General features: G+C 43.7%; 19 non-coding genes across 19 annotated transcripts; all 19 read right to left on the reverse strand.

Moving 5' to 3' along the window:
• Positions 1–2438: 2438 nt before the first annotated feature.
• TRNAN-GUU (transfer RNA asparagine (anticodon GUU)) lies at positions 2439–2511 on the reverse strand. The gene has a single exon. It is a non-coding gene; the product is annotated as a tRNA-Asn (tRNA).
• A 1981-nt stretch (positions 2512–4492) lies between these two features.
• TRNAD-GUC (transfer RNA aspartic acid (anticodon GUC)) lies at positions 4493–4565 on the reverse strand. The gene has a single exon. It is a non-coding gene; the product is annotated as a tRNA-Asp (tRNA).
• A 368-nt stretch (positions 4566–4933) lies between these two features.
• On the reverse strand, positions 4934–5006 carry TRNAD-GUC (transfer RNA aspartic acid (anticodon GUC)). Its single transcript has one exon. It is a non-coding gene; the product is annotated as a tRNA-Asp (tRNA).
• A 1396-nt stretch (positions 5007–6402) lies between these two features.
• Positions 6403–6475, reverse strand: TRNAD-GUC (transfer RNA aspartic acid (anticodon GUC)). Its single transcript has one exon. It is a non-coding gene; the product is annotated as a tRNA-Asp (tRNA).
• Positions 6476–6843: 368 nt separating this feature from the next.
• Positions 6844–6916, reverse strand: TRNAD-GUC (transfer RNA aspartic acid (anticodon GUC)). Its single transcript has one exon. It is a non-coding gene; the product is annotated as a tRNA-Asp (tRNA).
• Positions 6917–8310: 1394 nt separating this feature from the next.
• On the reverse strand, positions 8311–8383 carry TRNAD-GUC (transfer RNA aspartic acid (anticodon GUC)). The gene has a single exon. It is a non-coding gene; the product is annotated as a tRNA-Asp (tRNA).
• Positions 8384–8898: 515 nt separating this feature from the next.
• TRNAD-GUC (transfer RNA aspartic acid (anticodon GUC)) lies at positions 8899–8971 on the reverse strand. The gene has a single exon. It is a non-coding gene; the product is annotated as a tRNA-Asp (tRNA).
• Positions 8972–9925: 954 nt separating this feature from the next.
• TRNAD-GUC (transfer RNA aspartic acid (anticodon GUC)) lies at positions 9926–9998 on the reverse strand. The gene has a single exon. It is a non-coding gene; the product is annotated as a tRNA-Asp (tRNA).
• A 515-nt stretch (positions 9999–10513) lies between these two features.
• On the reverse strand, positions 10514–10586 carry TRNAD-GUC (transfer RNA aspartic acid (anticodon GUC)). Its single transcript has one exon. It is a non-coding gene; the product is annotated as a tRNA-Asp (tRNA).
• A 956-nt stretch (positions 10587–11542) lies between these two features.
• TRNAD-GUC (transfer RNA aspartic acid (anticodon GUC)) lies at positions 11543–11615 on the reverse strand. The gene has a single exon. It is a non-coding gene; the product is annotated as a tRNA-Asp (tRNA).
• Positions 11616–12569: 954 nt separating this feature from the next.
• Positions 12570–12642, reverse strand: TRNAD-GUC (transfer RNA aspartic acid (anticodon GUC)). The gene has a single exon. It is a non-coding gene; the product is annotated as a tRNA-Asp (tRNA).
• A 515-nt stretch (positions 12643–13157) lies between these two features.
• Positions 13158–13230, reverse strand: TRNAD-GUC (transfer RNA aspartic acid (anticodon GUC)). Its single transcript has one exon. It is a non-coding gene; the product is annotated as a tRNA-Asp (tRNA).
• A 956-nt stretch (positions 13231–14186) lies between these two features.
• Positions 14187–14259, reverse strand: TRNAD-GUC (transfer RNA aspartic acid (anticodon GUC)). Its single transcript has one exon. It is a non-coding gene; the product is annotated as a tRNA-Asp (tRNA).
• A 954-nt stretch (positions 14260–15213) lies between these two features.
• On the reverse strand, positions 15214–15286 carry TRNAD-GUC (transfer RNA aspartic acid (anticodon GUC)). Its single transcript has one exon. It is a non-coding gene; the product is annotated as a tRNA-Asp (tRNA).
• Positions 15287–15801: 515 nt separating this feature from the next.
• On the reverse strand, positions 15802–15874 carry TRNAD-GUC (transfer RNA aspartic acid (anticodon GUC)). Its single transcript has one exon. It is a non-coding gene; the product is annotated as a tRNA-Asp (tRNA).
• Positions 15875–17562: 1688 nt separating this feature from the next.
• Positions 17563–17635, reverse strand: TRNAD-GUC (transfer RNA aspartic acid (anticodon GUC)). Its single transcript has one exon. It is a non-coding gene; the product is annotated as a tRNA-Asp (tRNA).
• A 368-nt stretch (positions 17636–18003) lies between these two features.
• On the reverse strand, positions 18004–18076 carry TRNAD-GUC (transfer RNA aspartic acid (anticodon GUC)). Its single transcript has one exon. It is a non-coding gene; the product is annotated as a tRNA-Asp (tRNA).
• Positions 18077–18150: 74 nt separating this feature from the next.
• On the reverse strand, positions 18151–18223 carry TRNAD-GUC (transfer RNA aspartic acid (anticodon GUC)). Its single transcript has one exon. It is a non-coding gene; the product is annotated as a tRNA-Asp (tRNA).
• Positions 18224–19032: 809 nt separating this feature from the next.
• TRNAD-GUC (transfer RNA aspartic acid (anticodon GUC)) lies at positions 19033–19105 on the reverse strand. Its single transcript has one exon. It is a non-coding gene; the product is annotated as a tRNA-Asp (tRNA).
• Between the last annotated feature and the right edge of the window lie 1235 nt (positions 19106–20340).

Consider the following 20340-nt stretch of genomic DNA (forward strand, 5'->3'; position numbering starts at 1 on the left):
TGCGCCACCGGAGCTTAGGCAAAGAATGATCTTTAAGTATTGTGGAAAAATATTTCCTTTTTACGTTACTTCTAAGACTTTAAAACAACGCTCCCGGGTGGGCTCGAACCACCAACCTTTCGGTTAACATCCGAACGCGCTAACCATTGCGCCACGGAAGCTTAGGCAAAGAATGATCTTTAAGTATTGTGGAAAAATATTTCCTTTTTACGTTACTTCTAACACTTCAGAACAAAGCTCCTGGGTGGGCTCGAAACACCAACTTTTCGGTTAACTGCCGAACGCGCTAACCATTGAGCCACGGAAACTATGGCAAAGAGTGATCGTAGAGTATTTTGGAAAAATATTTCCTATTTACGTTACTTCTAAGACTTTAAAACAACGCTCCCGTGTGGGCTCGAACCACCAACCTTTCGGTTAACAGCCGAACACGATAACTATTGCGCCACGGAATCTTAGGCAAAGAATGATCATCAAGTATTGTGGAAAATTTTTTCCTTTTTACGTTACTTCTAAGACTTCAAACCAACGCTCCCGGGTCGGCTCGAACCACCAACCTTTCGGTTAACAGCCGCACGCGCTAACTATTGCGCCACGGAAGCTTAGCAAAAAAATATCGTCAAGTATTTCGAAAAAATATTTCGCTTTTACATTTTTTCTAAGACTTCAAAACAAAGCTCCTGGGTGGGTTCGAACCACCAACCTTTCGATTAACAGCCGAACACGATAACTATTGCGCCACGGAATCTTAGGCAAAGAATGATCATCAAGTATTGTGGAAAAATATTTCCTTTTTACGTTACTTCTAAAACTTCGAAACAACGCTCCCGGGTCGGCTCGAACCACCAACCTTTCGGTTAACAGCCGAACGCGCTAACCATTGCGCCACGGAAGCTCAGGCAAAGAATGATCTTTAAGTATTGTGGAAAAATATTTCCTTTTTACGTTACTTCTAACACTTCAGAACAAAGCTCCTGGGTGGGCTCGAAACACCAACTTTTCGGTTAACTGCCGAACGCGCTAACCATTGAGCCACGGAAACTATGGCAAAGAGTGATCGTAGAGTATTTTGGAAAAATATTTCCTATTTACGTTACTTCTAAGACTTTAAAACAACGCTCCCGGGTGGGCTCGAACCACCAACCTTTCGGTTAACAGCCGAACACGATAACTATTGCGCCACGGAATCTTAGGCAAAGAATGATCATCAAGTATTGTGGAAAATTTTTTCCTTTTTACGTTACTTCTAAGACTTCAAACCAACGCTCCCGGGTCGGCTCGAACCACCAACCTTTCGGTTAACAGCCGCACGCGCTAACTATTGCGCCACGGAAGCTTAGCAAAAAAATATCGTCAAGTATTTCGAAAAAATATTTCGCTTTTACATTTTTTCTAAGACTTCAAAACAATGCTCCTGTGTGGGTTCGAACCACCAACCTTTCGATTAACAGCCGAACACGATAACTATTGCGCCACGGAATCTTAGATAAAGATTGATCGTCAAGTATTGTGGAAAAATATTTCCTATTAACGTTACTTCAAAGACTTCAAAACAACGCTCCCAGGTGGGCTCGAACCACCAGCCTTTCGGTCAACAGCCGAACGCGCTAACCATTGAGCCACGGAAGCTTTGGCAGAAGATGATCGTAGAGTATTTTCGAAAAATATTTCCTTTTTACGTCACTTCTAAGACTTCAAAACAACGCTCCCGGGTGGGCTCGAACCACCAACCTTTCGGTTAACAGCCGAACGCGCTAGCCATTGCGCCACGGAAGCTTAGGCAAAGAATGATCGTAGAGTATTTTGGAAAAATATTTCCTATTTACGTTACTTCTAAGACTTTAAAACAACGCTCCCGGGTGGGCTCGAACCACCAACCTTTCGGTTAACAGCCGAACGCGCTTACCATTGCGCCACCGAAGCTTAGGCAAAGAATGATCGTCAAGTACTGAGGAAAAATATTTCCTTTTTACGTTACTTCTAAGACTTTAAAACAACGCTCCCGGGTGGGCTCGAACCACCAACCTTTCGGTTAACAGCCGAACGCGCTAACCATTGCGGCACGGAAGCTTAGGCAAAGAATGATCGTAGAGTATTTTGGAAAAATATTTCGCTTTTACATTTTTTCTAAGACTTCAAAACAATGCTCCTGGGTGGGTTCGAACCACTAACCTTTCGATTAACAGCCGTACACGATAACTATTGCGCCACGGAATCTTAGACAAAGAATGATCGTCAAGTATTGTGGAAAAATATTTCCTATTAACGTTACTTCAAAGACTTCAAAACAACGCTCCCGGGTGGGCTCGAACCACCAGCCTTTCGGTCAACAGCCGAACGCGCTAACCATTGAGCCACGGAAGCTTTGGCAAAAGATGATCGTAGAGTATTTTGGAAAAATATTTCCTTTTTACGTCACTTCTAAGACTTCAAAACAACGCTCCCGGGTGGGCTCGAACCACCAACCTTTCGGTTAACAGCCGAACGCGCTAACCATTGCGCCACGGAAGCTTAGGCAAAGAATGATCGTAGAGTATTTTGGAAAAATATTTCCTATTTACGTTACTTCTAAGACTTTAAAACAACGCTCCCGGGTGGGCTCGAACCACCAACCTTTCGGTTAACAGCCGAACGCGCTAACCATTGCGCCACCGGAGCTTAGGCAAAGAATGATCGTCAAGTACAGAGGAAAAAAATTTCCTTTTTACGTTACTTCTAAGACTTTAAAACAACGCTCCCGGGTGGGCTCGAACCACCAACCTTTCGGTTAACATCCGAACGCGCTAACCATTGCGCCACGGAAGCTTAGGCAAAGAATGATCTTTAAGTATTGTGGAAAAATATTTCCTTTTTACGTTACTTCTAACACTTCAGAACAAAGCTCCTGGGTGGGCTCGAAACACCAACCTTTCGGTTAACAGCCGAACGCGCTAACCATTGCGCCACGGAAGCTTAGCAAAAAATGTCGTCAAGTATTTCGAAAAAATATTTCGCTTTTACATTTTTTCTAAGACTTCAAAACAATGCTCCTGGGTGGGTTCGAACCACCAACCTTTCGATTAACAGCCGAACACGATAACTATTGCGCCACGGAATCTTAGATAAAGATTGATCGTCAAGTATTGTGGAAAAATATTTCCTATTAACGTTACTTCAAAGACTTCAAAACAACGCTCCCAGGTGGGCTCGAACCACCAGCCTTTCGGTCAACAGCCGAACGCGCTAACCATTGAGCCACGGAAGCTTTGGCAGAAGATGATCGTAGAGTATTTTGGAAAAATATTTCCTTTTTACGTCACTTCTAAGACTTCAAAACAACGCTCCCGGGTGGGCTCGAACCACCAACCTTTCGGTTAACAGCCGAACGCGCTAGCCATTGCGCCACGGAAGCTTAGGCAAAGAATGATCGTAGAGTATTGTGGAAAAATATTTCCTATTTACGTTACTTCTAAGACTTTAAAACAACGCTCCCGGGTGGGCTCGAACCACCAACCTTTCGGTTAACATCCGAACGCGCTAACCATTGCGCCACGGAAGCTTAGGCAAAGAATGATCTTTAAGTATTGTGGAAAAATATTTCCTTTTTACGTTACTTCTAACACTTCAGAACAAAGCTCCTGGGTGGGCTCGAAACACCAACCTTTCGGTTAACAGCCGAACGCGCTAACCATTGCGCCACGGAAGCTTAGCAAAAAATGTCGTCAAGTATTTCGAAAAAATATTTCGCTTTTACATTTTTTCTAAGACTTCAAAACAATGCTCCTGGGTGGGTTCGAACCACCAACCTTTCGATTAACAGCCGAACACGATAACTATTGCGCCACGGAATCTTAGATAAAGATTGATCGTCAAGTATTGTGGAAAAATATTTCCTATTAACGTTACTTCAAAGACTTCAAAACAACGCTCCCAGGTGGGCTCGAACCACCAGCCTTTCGGTCAACAGCCGAACGCGCTAACCATTGAGCCACGGAAGCTTTGGCAGAAGATGATCGTAGAGTATTTTGGAAAAATATTTCCTTTTTACGTCACTTCTAAGACTTCAAAACAACGCTCCCGGGTGGGCTCGAACCACCAACCTTTCGGTTAACAGCCGAACGCGCTAGCCATTGCGCCACGGAAGCTTAGGCAAAGAATGATCGTAGAGTATTGTGGAAAAATATTTCCTATTTACGTTACTTCTAAGACTTTAAAACAACGCTCCCGGGTGGGCTCGAACCACCAACCTTTCGGTTAACAGCCGAACGCGCTAGCCATTGCGCCACGGAAGCTTAGGCAAAGAATGATCGTAGAGTATTGTGGAAAAATATTTCCTATTTACGTTACTTCTAAGACTTCAAAACAAAGCTCCTGGGTGGGTTCGAACCACCAACCTTTCGATTAACAGCCGAACACGATAACTATTGCGCCACGGAATCTTAGGCAAAGAATGATCATCAAGTATTGTGGAAAAATATTTCCTTTTTACGTTACTTCTAAAACTTCGAAACAACGCTCCCGGGTCGGCTCGAACCACCAACCTTTCGGTTGACAGCCGAACGCGCTAACCATTGCGCCACGGAAGCTTAGGCAAAGAATGATCTTAAAGTATTGTGGAAAAATATTTCCTTTTTACGTTACTTCTAACACTTCAGAACAAAGCTCCTGGGTGGGCTCGAAACACCAACTTTTCGGTTAACTGCCGAACGCGCTAACCATTGAGCCACGGAAACTATGGCAAAGAATGATCGTAGAGTATTTTGGAAAAATATTTCCTATTTACGTTACTTCTAAGACTTTAAAACAACGCTCCCGGGTGGGCTCGAACCACCAACCTTTCGGTTAACAGCCGAACACGATAACTAATACGCCACGGAATCTTAGGCAAAGAATGATCATCAAGTATTGTGGAAAATTATTTCCTTTTTACGTTACTTCTAAGACTTCAAACCAACGCTCCCGGGTCGGCTCGAACCACAAACCTTTCGGTTGACAGCCGAACACGCTAACCATTGCGCCACGGAAGCTTAGGCAAAGAATGATCGTCAAGTATCGTGGAACAATATTTCCTTTTAACGTTACTTCTAAGACTTCAAAACAACGGTCCCGGGTGGGCTCGAACCACCAACCTTTCGGTTAACAGCCGAACGCGCTAACCATTGTGCCACGGAACCTTTAGCAAAGAATGATCGTAGAGTATTTTGGAAAAATATTTCCTATTAACGTTACTTGTAAGACTTCAAAACAACGCTCCCGGGTGGGCTCGAACCACCAGCCGTTCGGTTAACAGCCGAACGCGCTAACCATTGAGCCACGGAAGCTTTGGCAAAAGATGATCGTAGAGTATTTTGGAAAAATATTTCCTATTTACGTTACTTCTAAGACTTCAAACCAACGCTCCCGGGTGGGCTCGAACCACCAACCTTTCGGTCAACAGCCGAACGCGCTAACCATTGCGCCACGGAAGCTTAGGCAAAGAATGATCTTTAAGTATTGTGGAAAAATATTTCCTTTTTACGTTACTTCTAACACTTCAGAACAAAGCTCCTGGGTGGGCTCGAAACACCAACCTTTCGGTTAACAGCGGAACGCGCTAACCATTGCGCCACGGAAGCTTATCAGAAAAATATCGTCAAGTATTTCGAAAAAATATTTCGCTTTTACATTTTTTCTAAGACTTCAAAACAATGCTCCTGGGTGGGTTCGAACCACCAACCTTTCGATTAACAGCCGAACACGATAACTATTGCGCCACGGAATCTTAGATAAAGATTGATCGTCAAGTATTGTGGAAAAATATTTCCTATTAACGTTACTTCAAAGACTTCAAAACAACGCTCCCAGGTGGGCTCGAACCACCAGCCTTTCGGTCAACAGCCGAACGCGCTAACCATTGAGCCACGGAAGCTTTGGCAGAAGATGATCGTAGAGTATTTTGGAAAAATATTTCCTTTTTACGTCACTTCTAAGACTTCAAAACAACGCTCCCGGGTGGGCTCGAACCACCAACCTTTCGGTTAACAGCCGAACGCGCTAGCCATTGCGCCACGGAAGCTTAGGCAAAGAATGATCGTAGAGTATTGTGGAAAAATATTTCCTATTTACGTTACTTCTAAGACTTTAAAACAACGCTCCCGGGTGGGCTCGAACCACCAACCTTTCGGTTAACAGCCGAACGCGCTAGCCATTGCGCCACGGAAGCTTAGGCAAAGAATGATCGTAGAGTATTGTGGAAAAATATTTCCTATTTACGTTACTTCTAAGACTTCAAAACAAAGCTCCTGGGTGGGTTCGAACCACCAACCTTTCGATTAACAGCCGAACACGATAACTATTGCGCCACGGAATCTTAGGCAAAGAATGATCATCAAGTATTGTGGAAAAATATTTCCTTTTTACGTTACTTCTAAAACTTCGAAACAACGCTCCCGGGTCGGCTCGAACCACCAACCTTTCGGTTGACAGCCGAACGCGCTAACCATTGCGCCACGGAAGCTTAGGCAAAGAATGATCTTAAAGTATTGTGGAAAAATATTTCCTTTTTACGTTACTTCTAACACTTCAGAACAAAGCTCCTGGGTGGGCTCGAAACACCAACTTTTCGGTTAACTGCCGAACGCGCTAACCATTGAGCCACGGAAACTATGGCAAAGAATGATCGTAGAGTATTTTGGAAAAATATTTCCTATTTACGTTACTTCTAAGACTTTAAAACAACGCTCCCGGGTGGGCTCGAACCACCAACCTTTCGGTTAACAGCCGAACACGATAACTAATACGCCACGGAATCTTAGGCAAAGAATGATCATCAAGTATTGTGGAAAATTATTTCCTTTTTACGTTACTTCTAAGACTTCAAACCAACGCTCCCGGGTCGGCTCGAACCACAAACCTTTCGGTTGACAGCCGAACACGCTAACCATTGCGCCACGGAAGCTTAGGCAAAGAATGATCGTCAAGTATCGTGGAACAATATTTCCTTTTAACGTTACTTCTAAGACTTCAAAACAACGGTCCCGGGTGGGCTCGAACCACCAACCTTTCGGTTAACAGCCGAACGCGCTAACCATTGTGCCACGGAACCTTTAGCAAAGAATGATCGTAGAGTATTTTGGAAAAATATTTCCTATTAACGTTACTTGTAAGACTTCAAAACAACGCTCCCGGGTGGGCTCGAACCACCAGCCGTTCGGTTAACAGCCGAACGCGCTAACCATTGAGCCACGGAAGCTTTGGCAAAAGATGATCGTAGAGTATTTTGGAAAAATATTTCCTATTTACGTTACTTCTAAGACTTCAAACCAACGCTCCCGGGTGGGCTCGAACCACCAACCTTTCGGTCAACAGCCGAACGCGCTAACCATTGCGCCACGGAAGCTTAGGCAAAGAATGATCTTTAAGTATTGTGGAAAAATATTTCCTTTTTACGTTACTTCTAACACTTCAGAACAAAGCTCCTGGGTGGGCTCGAAACACCAACCTTTCGGTTAACAGCGGAACGCGCTAACCATTGCGCCACGGAAGCTTATCAGAAAAATATCGTCAAGTATTTCGAAAAAATATTTCGCTTTTACATTTTTTCTAAGACTTCAAAACAATGCTCCTGGGTGGGTTCGAACCACCAACCTTTCGATTAACAGCCGAACACGATAACTATTGCGCCACGGAATCTTAGGCAAAGAATGATCGTCAAGTACTGAGGAAAAATATTTCCTTTTTACGTTACTTCTAAGACTTTAAAACAACGCTCCCGGGTGGCCTCGAACCACCAACCTTTCGGTTAACAGCCGAACGCGCTAACCATTGCGCCACGGAAGCTTAGGCAAAAAATGATCTTTAAGTATTGTGGAAAAATATTTCCTTTTTACGTTACTTCTAACACTTCAGAACAAAGCTCCTGGGTGGGCTCGAAACACCAACCTTTCGGTTAACAGCCGAACGCGCTAACCATTGCGCCACGGAAGCTTAGCAAAAAAATATCGTCAAGTATTTCGAAAAAATATTTCGCTTTTACATTTTTTCTAAGACTTCAAAACAAAGCTCCTGGGTGGGCTCGAAACACCAACCTTTCGGTTAACAGCCGAACGCGCTAACTATTGCGCCACGGAAGCTTAGCAAAAAAATATCGTCAAGTATTTCGAAAAAATATTTCGCTTTTACATTTTTTCTAAGACTTCAAAACAAAGCTCCTGGGTGGGTTCGAACCACCAACCTTTCGATTAACAGCCGAACACGATAACTATTGCGCCACGGAATCTTAGGCAAAGAATGATCATCAAGTATTGTGGAAAAATATTTCCTTTTTACGTTACTTCTAAAACTTCGAAACAACGCTCCCGGGTCGGCTCGAACCACCAACCTTTCGGTTGACAGCCGAACGCGCTAACCATTGCGCCACGGAAGCTTAGGCAAAGAATGATCTTTAAGTATTGTGGAAAAATATTTCCTTTTTACGTTACTTCTAACACTTCAGAACAAAGCTCCTGGGTGGGCTCGAAACACCAACTTTTCGGTTAACTGCCGAACGCGCTAACCATTGAGCCACGGAAACTATGGCAAAGAATGATCGTAGAGTATTTTGGAAAAATATTTCCTATTTACGTTACTTCTAAGACTTTAAAACAACGCTCCCGGGTGGGCTCGAACCACCAACTTTTCGGTTAACAGCCGAACACGATAACTAATACGCCACGGAATCTTAGGCAAAGAATGATCATCAAGTATTGTGGAAAAATATTTCCTATTAACGTTACTTCAAAGACTTCAAAACAACGCTCCCGGGTGGGCTCGAACCACCAACCTTTCGGTTGACAGCCGAACACGATAACTAATACGCCACGGAATCTTAGGCAAAGAATGATCATCAAGTATTGTGGAAAATTATTTCCTTTTTACGTTACTTCTAAGACTTCAAACCAACGCTCCCGGGTCGGCTCGAACCACCAACCTTTCGGTTGACAGCCGAACACGCTAACCATTGCGCCACGGAAGCTTAGGCAAAGAATGATCGTCAAATATCGTGGAACAATATTTCCTTTTAACGTTACTTCTAAGACTTCAAAACAACGGTCCCGGGTGGGCTCGAACCACCAACCTTTCGGTTAACAGCCGAACGCGCTAACCATTGTGCCACGGAACCTTTAGCAAAGAACGATCGTAGAGTATTTTGGAAAAATATTTCCTATTAACGTTACTTGTAAGACTTCAAAACAACGCTCCCGGGTGGGCTCGAACCACCAGCCGTTCGGTTAACAGCCGAACGCGCTAACCATTGTGCCACGGAACCTTTAGCAAAGAATGATCGTAGAGTATTTTGGAAAAATATTTCCTATTAACGTTACTTGTAAGACTTCAAACCAACGCTCCCGGGTGGGCTCGAACCACCAACCTTTCGGTCAACAGCCGAACGCGCTAACCATTGCGCCACGGAAGCTTAGGCAAAGAATGATCTTTAAGTATTGTGGAAAAATATTTCCTTTTTACGTTACTTCTAACACTTCAGAACAAAGCTCCTGGGTGGGCTCGAAACACCAACCTTTCGGTTAACAGCCGAACGCGCTAACCATTGCGCCACGGAAGCTTAGCAAAAAAATATCGTCAAGTATTTCGAAAAAATATTTCGCTTTTACATTTTTTCTAAGACTTCAAAACAAAGCTCCTGGGTGGGCTCGAAACACCAACCTTTCGGTTAACAGCCGAACGCGCTAACTATTGCGCCACGGAAGCTTAGCAAAAAAATATCGTCAAGTATTTCGAAAAAATATTTCGCTTTTACATTTTTTCTAAGACTTCAAAACAAAGCTCCTGGGTGGGTTCGAACCACCAACCTTTCGATTAACAGCCGAACACGATAACTACTGCGCCACGGAATCTTAGGCAAAGAATGATCATCAAGTATTGTGGAAAAATATTTCCTTTTTACGTTACTTCTAAAACTTCGAAACAACGCTCCCGGGTCGGCTCGAACCACCAACCTTTCGGTTGACAGCCGAACGCGCTAACCATTGCGCCACGGAAGCTTAGGCAAAGAATGATCTTTAAGTATTGTGGAAAAATATTTCCTTTTTACGTTACTTCTAACACTTCAGAACAAAGCTCCTGGGTGGGCTCGAAACACCAACTTTTCGGTTAACTGCCGAACGCGCTAACCATTGAGCCACGGAAACTATGGCAAAGAATGATCGTAGAGTATTTTGGAAAAATATTTCCTATTTACGTTACTTCTAAGACTTTAAAACAACGCTCCCGGGTGGGCTCGAACCACCAACTTTTCGGTTAACAGCCGAACACGATAACTAATACGCCACGGAATCTTAGGCAAAGAATGATCATCAAGTATTGTGGAAAAATATTTCCTATTAACGTTACTTCAAAGACTTCAAAACAACGCTCCCGGGTGGGCTCGAACCACCAACCTTTCGGTTGACAGCCGAACACGATAACTAATACGCCACGGAATCTTAGGCAAAGAATGATCATCAAGTATTGTGGAAAATTATTTCCTTTTTACGTTACTTCTAAGACTTCAAACCAACGCTCCCGGGTCGGCTCGAACCACCAACCTTTCGGTTGACAGCCGAACACGCTAACCATTGCGCCACGGAAGCTTAGGCAAAGAATGATCGTCAAATATCGTGGAACAATATTTCCTTTTAACGTTACTTCTAAGACTTCAAAACAACGGTCCCGGGTGGGCTCGAACCACCAACCTTTCGGTTAACAGCCGAACGCGCTAACCATTGTGCCACGGAACCTTTAGCAAAGAACGATCGTAGAGTATTTTGGAAAAATATTTCCTATTAACGTTACTTGTAAGACTTCAAAACAACGCTCCCGGGTGGGCTCGAACCACCAGCCGTTCGGTTAACAGCCGAACGCGCTAACCATTGTGCCACGGAACCTTTAGCAAAGAATGATCGTAGAGTATTTTGGAAAAATATTTCCTATTAACGTTACTTGTAAGACTTCAAACCAACGCTCCCGGGTGGGCTCGAACCACCAACCTTTCGGTCAACAGCCGAACGCGCTAACCATTGCGCCACGGAAGCTTAGGCAAAGAATGATCTTTAAGTATTGTGGAAAAATATTTCCTTTTTACGTTACTTCTAACACTTCAGAACAAAGCTCCTGGGTGGGCTCGAAACACCAACTTTTCGGTTAACTGCCGAACGCGCTAACCATTGAGCCACGGAAACTATGGCAAAGAATGATCGTAGAGTATTTTGGAAAAATATTTCCTATTTACGTTACTTCTAAGACTTTAAAACAACGCTCCCGGGTGGGCTCGAACCACCAACTTTTCGGTTAACAGCCGAACACGATAACTAATACGCCACGGAATCTTAGGCAAAGAATGATCATCAAGTATTGTGGAAAAATATTTCCTATTAACGTTACTTCAAAGACTTCAAAACAACGCTCCCGGGTGGGCTCGAACCACCAACCTTTCGGTTGACAGCCGAACACGATAACTAATACGCCACGGAATCTTAGGCAAAGAATGATCATCAAGTATTGTGGAAAATTATTTCCTTTTTACGTTACTTCTAAGACTTCAAACCAACGCTCCCGGGTCGGCTCGAACCACCAACCTTTCGGTTGACAGCCGAACACGCTAACCATTGCGCCACGGAAGCTTAGGCAAAGAATGATCGTCAAATATCGTGGAACAATATTTCCTTTTAACGTTACTTCTAAGACTTCAAAACAACGGTCCCGGGTGGGCTCGAACCACCAACCTTTCGGTTAACAGCCGAACGCGCTAACCATTGTGCCACGGAACCTTTAGCAAAGAACGATCGTAGAGTATTTTGGAAAAATATTTCCTATTAACGTTACTTGTAAGACTTCAAAACAACGCTCCCGGGTGGGCTCGAACCACCAGCCGTTCGGTTAACAGCCGAACGCGCTAACCATTGTGCCACGGAACCTTTAGCAAAGAATGATCGTAGAGTATTTTGGAAAAATATTTCCTATTAACGTTACTTGTAAGACTTCAAACCAACGCTCCCGGGTGGGCTCGAACCACCAACCTTTCGGTCAACAGCCGAACGCGCTAACCATTGCGCCACGGAAGCTTAGGCAAAGAATGATCTTTAAGTATTGTGGAAAAATATTTCCTTTTTACGTTACTTCTAACACTTCAGAACAAAGCTCCTGGGTGGGCTCGAAACACCAACCTTTCGGTTAACAGCCGAACGCGCTAACCATTGCGCCACGGAAGCTTAGCAAAAAAATATCGTCAAGTATTTCGAAAAAATATTTCGCTTTTACATTTTTTCTAAGACTTCAAAACAAAGCTCCTGGGTGGGCTCGAAACACCAACCTTTCGGTTAACAGCCGAACGCGCTAACTATTGCGCCACGGAAGCTTAGCAAAAAAATATCGTCAAGTATTTCGAAAAAATATTTCGCTTTTACATTTTTTCTAAGACTTCAAAACAAAGCTCCTGGGTGGGTTCGAACCACCAACCTTTCGATTAACAGCCGAACACGATAACTATTGCGCCACGGAATCTTAGGCAAAGAATGATCATCAAGTATTGTGGAAAAATATTTCCTTTTTACGTTACTTCTAAAACTTCGAAACAACGCTCCCGGGTCGGCTCGAACCACCAACCTTTCGGTTGACAGCCGAACGCGCTAACCATTGCGCCACGGAAGCTTAGGCAAAGAATGATCTTTAAGTATTGTGGAAAAATATTTCCTTTTTACGTTACTTCTAACACTTCAGAACAAAGCTCCTGGGTGGGCTCGAAACACCAACTTTTCGGTTAACTGCCGAACGCGCTAACCATTGAGCCACGGAAACTATGGCAAAGAATGATCGTAGAGTATTTTGGAAAAATATTTCCTATTTACGTTACTTCTAAGACTTTAAAACAACGCTCCCGGGTGGGCTCGAACCACCAACTTTTCGGTTAACAGCCGAACACGATAACTAATACGCCACGGAATCTTAGGCAAAGAATGATCATCAAGTATTGTGGAAAAATATTTCCTATTAACGTTACTTCAAAGACTTCAAAACAACGCTCCCGGGTGGGCTCGAACCACCAACCTTTCGGTTGACAGCCGAACACGATAACTAATACGCCACGGAATCTTAGGCAAAGAATGATCATCAAGTATTGTGGAAAATTATTTCCTTTTTACGTTACTTCTAAGACTTCAAACCAACGCTCCCGGGTCGGCTCGAACCACCAACCTTTCGGTTGACAGCCGAACACGCTAACCATTGCGCCACGGAAGCTTAGGCAAAGAATGATCGTCAAATATCGTGGAACAATATTTCCTTTTAACGTTACTTCTAAGACTTCAAAACAACGGTCCCGGGTGGGCTCGAACCACCAACCTTTCGGTTAACAGCCGAACGCGCTAACCATTGTGCCACGGAACCTTTAGCAAAGAACGATCGTAGAGTATTTTGGAAAAATATTTCCTATTAACGTTACTTGTAAGACTTCAAAACAACGCTCCCGGGTGGGCTCGAACCACCAGCCGTTCGGTTAACAGCCGAACGCGCTAACCATTGTGCCACGGAACCTTTAGCAAAGAATGATCGTAGAGTATTTTGGAAAAATATTTCCTATTAACGTTACTTGTAAGACTTCAAACCAACGCTCCCGGGTGGGCTCGAACCACCAACCTTTCGGTCAACAGCCGAACGCGCTAACCATTGCGCCACGGAAGCTTAGGCAAAGAATGATCTTTAAGTATTGTGGAAAAATATTTCCTTTTTACGTTACTTCTAACACTTCAGAACAAAGCTCCTGGGTGGGCTCGAAACACCAACTTTTCGGTTAACTGCCGAACGCGCTAACCATTGAGCCACGGAAACTATGGCAAAGAATGATCGTAGAGTATTTTGGAAAAATATTTCCTATTTACGTTACTTCTAAGACTTTAAAACAACGCTCCCGGGTGGGCTCGAACCACCAACTTTTCGGTTAACAGCCGAACACGATAACTAATACGCCACGGAATCTTAGGCAAAGAATGATCATCAAGTATTGTGGAAAAATATTTCCTATTAACGTTACTTCAAAGACTTCAAAACAACGCTCCCGGGTGGGCTCGAACCACCAACCTTTCGGTTGACAGCCGAACACGATAACTAATACGCCACGGAATCTTAGGCAAAGAATGATCATCAAGTATTGTGGAAAATTATTTCCTTTTTACGTTACTTCTAAGACTTCAAACCAACGCTCCCGGGTCGGCTCGAACCACCAACCTTTCGGTTGACAGCCGAACACGCTAACCATTGCGCCACGGAAGCTTAGGCAAAGAATGATCGTCAAATATCGTGGAACAATATTTCCTTTTAACGTTACTTCTAAGACTTCAAAACAACGGTCCCGGGTGGGCTCGAACCACCAACCTTTCGGTTAACAGCCGAACGCGCTAACCATTGTGCCACGGAACCTTTAGCAAAGAACGATCGTAGAGTATTTTGGAAAAATATTTCCTATTAACGTTACTTGTAAGACTTCAAAACAACGCTCCCGGGTGGGCTCGAACCACCAGCCGTTCGGTTAACAGCCGAACGCGCTAACCATTGTGCCACGGAACCTTTAGCAAAGAATGATCGTAGAGTATTTTGGAAAAATATTTCCTATTAACGTTACTTGTAAGACTTCAAACCAACGCTCCCGGGTGGGCTCGAACCACCAACCTTTCGGTCAACAGCCGAACGCGCTAACCATTGCGCCACGGAAGCTTAGGCAAAGAATGATCTTTAAGTATTGTGGAAAAATATTTCCTTTTTACGTTACTTCTAACACTTCAGAACAAAGCTCCTGGGTGGGCTCGAAACACCAACCTTTCGGTTAACAGCCGAACGCGCTAACCATTGCGCCACGGAAGCTTAGCAAAAAAATATCGTCAAGTATTTCGAAAAAATATTTCGCTTTTACATTTTTTCTAAGACTTCAAAACAAAGCTCCTGGGTGGGCTCGAAACACCAACCTTTCGGTTAACAGCCGAACGCGCTAACTATTGCGCCACGGAAGCTTAGCAAAAAAATATCGTCAAGTATTTCGAAAAAATATTTCGCTTTTACATTTTTTCTAAGACTTCAAAACAAAGCTCCTGGGTGGGTTCGAACCACCAACCTTTCGATTAACAGCCGAACACGATAACTATTGCGCCACGGAATCTTAGGCAAAGAATGATCATCAAGTATTGTGGAAAAATATTTCCTTTTTACGTTACTTCTAAAACTTCGAAACAACGCTCCCGGGTCGGCTCGAACCACCAACCTTTCGGTTGACAGCCGAACGCGCTAACCATTGCGCCACGGAAGCTTAGGCAAAGAATGATCTTTAAGTATTGTGGAAAAATATTTCCTTTTTACGTTACTTCTAACACTTCAGAACAAAGCTCCTGGGTGGGCTCGAAACACCAACTTTTCGGTTAACTGCCGAACGCGCTAACCATTGAGCCACGGAAACTATGGCAAAGAATGATCGTAGAGTATTTTGGAAAAATATTTCCTATTTACGTTACTTCTAAGACTTTAAAACAACGCTCCCGGGTGGGCTCGAACCACCAACTTTTCGGTTAACAGCCGAACACGATAACTAATACGCCACGGAATCTTAGGCAAAGAATGATCATCAAGTATTGTGGAAAAATATTTCCTATTAACGTTACTTCAAAGACTTCAAAACAACGCTCCCGGGTGGGCTCGAACCACCAACCTTTCGGTTGACAGCCGAACACGATAACTAATACGCCACGGAATCTTAGGCAAAGAATGATCATCAAGTATTGTGGAAAATTATTTCCTTTTTACGTTACTTCTAAGACTTCAAACCAACGCTCCCGGGTCGGCTCGAACCACCAACCTTTCGGTTGACAGCCGAACACGCTAACCATTGCGCCACGGAAGCTTAGGCAAAGAATGATCGTCAAATATCGTGGAACAATATTTCCTTTTAACGTTACTTCTAAGACTTCAAAACAACGGTCCCGGGTGGGCTCGAACCACCAACCTTTCGGTTAACAGCCGAACGCGCTAACCATTGTGCCACGGAACCTTTAGCAAAGAACGATCGTAGAGTATTTTGGAAAAATATTTCCTATTAACGTTACTTGTAAGACTTCAAAACAACGCTCCCGGGTGGGCTCGAACCACCAGCCGTTCGGTTAACAGCCGAACGCGCTAACCATTGTGCCACGGAACCTTTAGCAAAGAATGATCGTAGAGTATTTTGGAAAAATATTTCCTATTAACGTTACTTGTAAGACTTCAAACCAACGCTCCCGGGTGGGCTCGAACCACCAACCTTTCGGTCAACAGCCGAACGCGCTAACCATTGCGCCACGGAAGCTTAGGCAAAGAATGATCTTTAAGTATTGTGGAAAAATATTTCCTTTTTACGTTACTTCTAACACTTCAGAACAAAGCTCCTGGGTGGGCTCGAAACACCAACCTTTCGGTTAACAGCGGAACGCGCTAACCATTGCGCCACGGAAGCTTATCAGAAAAATATCGTCAAGTATTTCGAAAAAATATTTCGCTTTTACATTTTTTCTAAGACTTCAAAACAATGCTCCTGGGTGGGTTCGAACCACCAACCTTTCGATTAACAGCCGAACACGATAACTATTGCGCCACGGAATCTTAGGCAAAGAATGATCGTCAAGTACTGAGGAAAAATATTTCCTTTTTACGTTACTTCTAAGACTTTAAAACAACGCTCCCGGGTGGCCTCGAACCACCAACCTTTCGGTTAACAGCCGAACGCGCTAACCATTGCGCCACGGAAGCTTAGGCAAAGAATGATCTTTAAGTATTGTGGAAAAATATTTCCTTTTTACGTTACTTCTAACACTTCAGAACAAAGCTCCTGGGTGGGCTCGAAACACCAACCTTTCGGTTAACAGCCGAACACGATAACTATTGCGCCACGGAATCTTAGGCAAAGAATGATCGTCAAGTACTGAGGAAAAATATTTCCTTTTTACGTTACTTCTAAGACTTTAAAACAACGCTCCCGGGTGGCCTCGAACCACCAACCTTTCGGTTAACAGCCGAACGCGCTAACCATTGCGCCACGGAAGCTTAGGCAAAAAATGATCTTTAAGTATTGTGGAAAAATATTTCCTTTTTACGTTACTTCTAACACTTCAGAACAAAGCTCCTGGGTGGGCTCGAAACACCAACCTTTCGGTTAACAGCCGAACGCGCTAACCATTGCGCCACGGAAGCTTAGCAAAAAAATATCGTCAAGTATTTCGAAAAAATATTTCGCTTTTACATTTTTTCTAAGACTTCAAAACAAAGCTCCTGGGTGGGCTCGAAACACCAACCTTTCGGTTAACAGCCGAACGCGCTAACTATTGCGCCACGGAAGCTTAGCAAAAAAATATCGTCAAGTATTTCGAAAAAATATTTCGCTTTTACATTTTTTCTAAGACTTCAAAACAAAGCTCCTGGGTGGGTTCGAACCACCAACCTTTCGATTAACAGCCGAACACGATAACTATTGCGCCACGGAATCTTAGGCAAAGAATGATCATCAAGTATTGTGGAAAAATATTTCCTTTTTACGTTACTTCTAAAACTTCGAAACAACGCTCCCGGGTCGGCTCGAACCACCAACCTTTCGGTTGACAGCCGAACGCGCTAACCATTGCGCCACGGAAGCTTAGGCAAAGAATGATCTTTAAGTATTGTGGAAAAATATTTCCTTTTTACGTTACTTCTAACACTTCAGAACAAAGCTCCTGGGTGGGCTCGAAACACCAACTTTTCGGTTAACTGCCGAACGCGCTAACCATTGAGCCACGGAAACTATGGCAAAGAATGATCGTAGAGTATTTTGGAAAAATATTTCCTATTTACGTTACTTCTAAGACTTTAGAACAACGCTCCCGGGTGGGCTCGAACCACCAACTTTTCGGTTAACAGCCGAACACGATAACTAATACGCCACGGAATCTTAGGCAAAGAATGATCATCAAGTATTGTGGAAAATTATTTCCTTTTTACGTTACTTCTAAGACTTCAAACCAACGCTCCCGGGTCGGCTCGAACCACCAACCTTTCGGTTGACAGCCGAACACGCTAACCATTGCGCCACGGAAGCTTAGGCAAAGAATGATCGTCAAGTATCGTGGAACAATATTTCCTTTTAACGTTACTTCTAAGACTTCAAAACAACGGTCCCGGGTGGGCTCGAACCACCAACCTTTCGGTTGACAGCCGAACGCGCTAACCATTGTGCCACGGAACCTTTAGCAAAGAATGATCGTAGAGTATTTTGGAAAAATATTTCCTATTAACGTTACTTGTAAGACTTCAAAACAACGCTCCCGGGTGGGCTCGAACCACCAGCCGTTCGGTTAACAGCCGAACGCGCTAACCATTGAGCCACGGAAGCTTTGGCAAAAGATGATCGTAGAGTATTTTGGAAAAATATTTCCTATTTACGTTACTTCTAAGACTTCAAACCAACGCTCCCGGGTGGGCTCGAACCACCAACCTTTCGGTCAACAGCCGAACGCGCTAACCATTGCGCCACGGAAGCTTAGGCAAAGAATGATCTTTAAGTATTGTGGAAAAATATTTCCTTTTTACGTTACTTCTAACACTTCAGAACAAAGCTCCTGGGTGGGCTCGAAACACCAACTTTTCGGTTAACTGCCGAACGCGCTAACCATTGAGCCACGGAAACTATGGCAAAGAATGATCGTAGAGTATTTTGGAAAAATATTTCCTATTTACGTTACTTCTAAGACTTTAAAACAACGCTCCCGGGTGGGCTCGAACCACCAACTTTTCGGTTAACAGCCGAACACGATAACTAATACGCCACGGAATCTTAGGCAAAGAATGATCATCAAGTATTGTGGAAAAATATTTCCTATTAACGTTACTTCAAAGACTTCAAAACAACGCTCCCGGGTGGGCTCGAACCACCAACCTTTCGGTTGACAGCCGAACACGATAACTAATACGCCACGGAATCTTAGGCAAAGAATGATCATCAAGTATTGTGGAAAATTATTTCCTTTTTACGTTACTTCTAAGACTTCAAACCAACGCTCCCGGGTCGGCTCGAACCACCAACCTTTCGGTTGACAGCCGAACACGCTAACCATTGCGCCACGGAAGCTTAGGCAAAGAATGATCGTCAAATATCGTGGAACAATATTTCCTTTTAACGTTACTTCTAAGACTTCAAAACAACGGTCCCGGGTGGGCTCGAACCACCAACCTTTCGGTTAACAGCCGAACGCGCTAACCATTGTGCCACGGAACCTTTAGCAAAGAATGATCGTAGAGTATTTTGGAAAAATATTTCCTATTAACGTTACTTGTAAGACTTCAAAACAACGCTCCCGGGTGGGCTCGAACCACCAGCCGTTCGGTTAACAGCCGAACGCGCTAACCATTGTGCCACGGAACCTTTAGCAAAGAATGATCGTAGAGTATTTTGGAAAAATATTTCCTATTAACGTTACTTGTAAGACTTCAAACCAACGCTCCCGGGTGGGCTCGAACCACCAACCTTTCGGTCAACAGCCGAACGCGCTAACCATTGCGCCACGGAAGCTTAGGCAAAGAATGATCTTTAAGTATTGTGGAAAAATATTTCCTTTTTACGTTACTTCTAACACTTCAGAACAAAGCTCCTGGGTGGGCTCGAAACACCAACCTTTCGGTTAACAGCGGAACGCGCTAACCATTGCGCCACGGAAGCTTATCAGAAAAATATCGTCAAGTATTTCGAAAAAATATTTCGCTTTTACATTTTTTCTAAGACTTCAAAACAATGCTCCTGGGTGGGTTCGAACCACCAACCTTTCGATTAACAGCCGAACACGATAACTATTGCGCCACGGAATCTTAGGCAAAGAATGATCGTCAAGTACTGAGGAAAAATATTTCCTTTTTACGTTACTTCTAAGACTTTAAAACAACGCTCCCGGGTGGCCTCGAACCACCAACCTTTCGGTTAACAGCCGAACGCGCTAACCATTGCGCCACGGAAGCTTAGGCAAAGAATGATCTTTAAGTATTGTGGAAAAATATTTCCTTTTTACGTTACTTCTAACACTTCAGAACAAAGCTCCTGGGTGGGCTCGAAACACCAACCTTTCGGTTAACAGCCGAACACGATAACTATTGCGCCACGGAAGCTTAGGCAAAGAATGATCTTTAAGTATTGTGGAAAAATATTTCCTTTTTACGTTACTTCTAACACTTCAGAACAAAGCTCCTGGGTGGGCTCGAAACACCAACTTTTCGGTTAACTGCCGAACGCGCTAACCATTGAGCCACGGAAACTATGGCAAAGAATGATCGTAGAGTATTTTGGAAAAATATTTCCTATTTACGTTACTTCTA

This window comes from Phalangium opilio, unplaced genomic scaffold (genome assembly GCF_054372755.1).
Source record: "Phalangium opilio isolate 3A_F unplaced genomic scaffold, DU_Popi_V2 ptg000483l_1, whole genome shotgun sequence".
In the NCBI taxonomy this organism is placed as follows: domain Eukaryota; kingdom Metazoa; phylum Arthropoda; class Arachnida; order Opiliones; family Phalangiidae; genus Phalangium; species Phalangium opilio.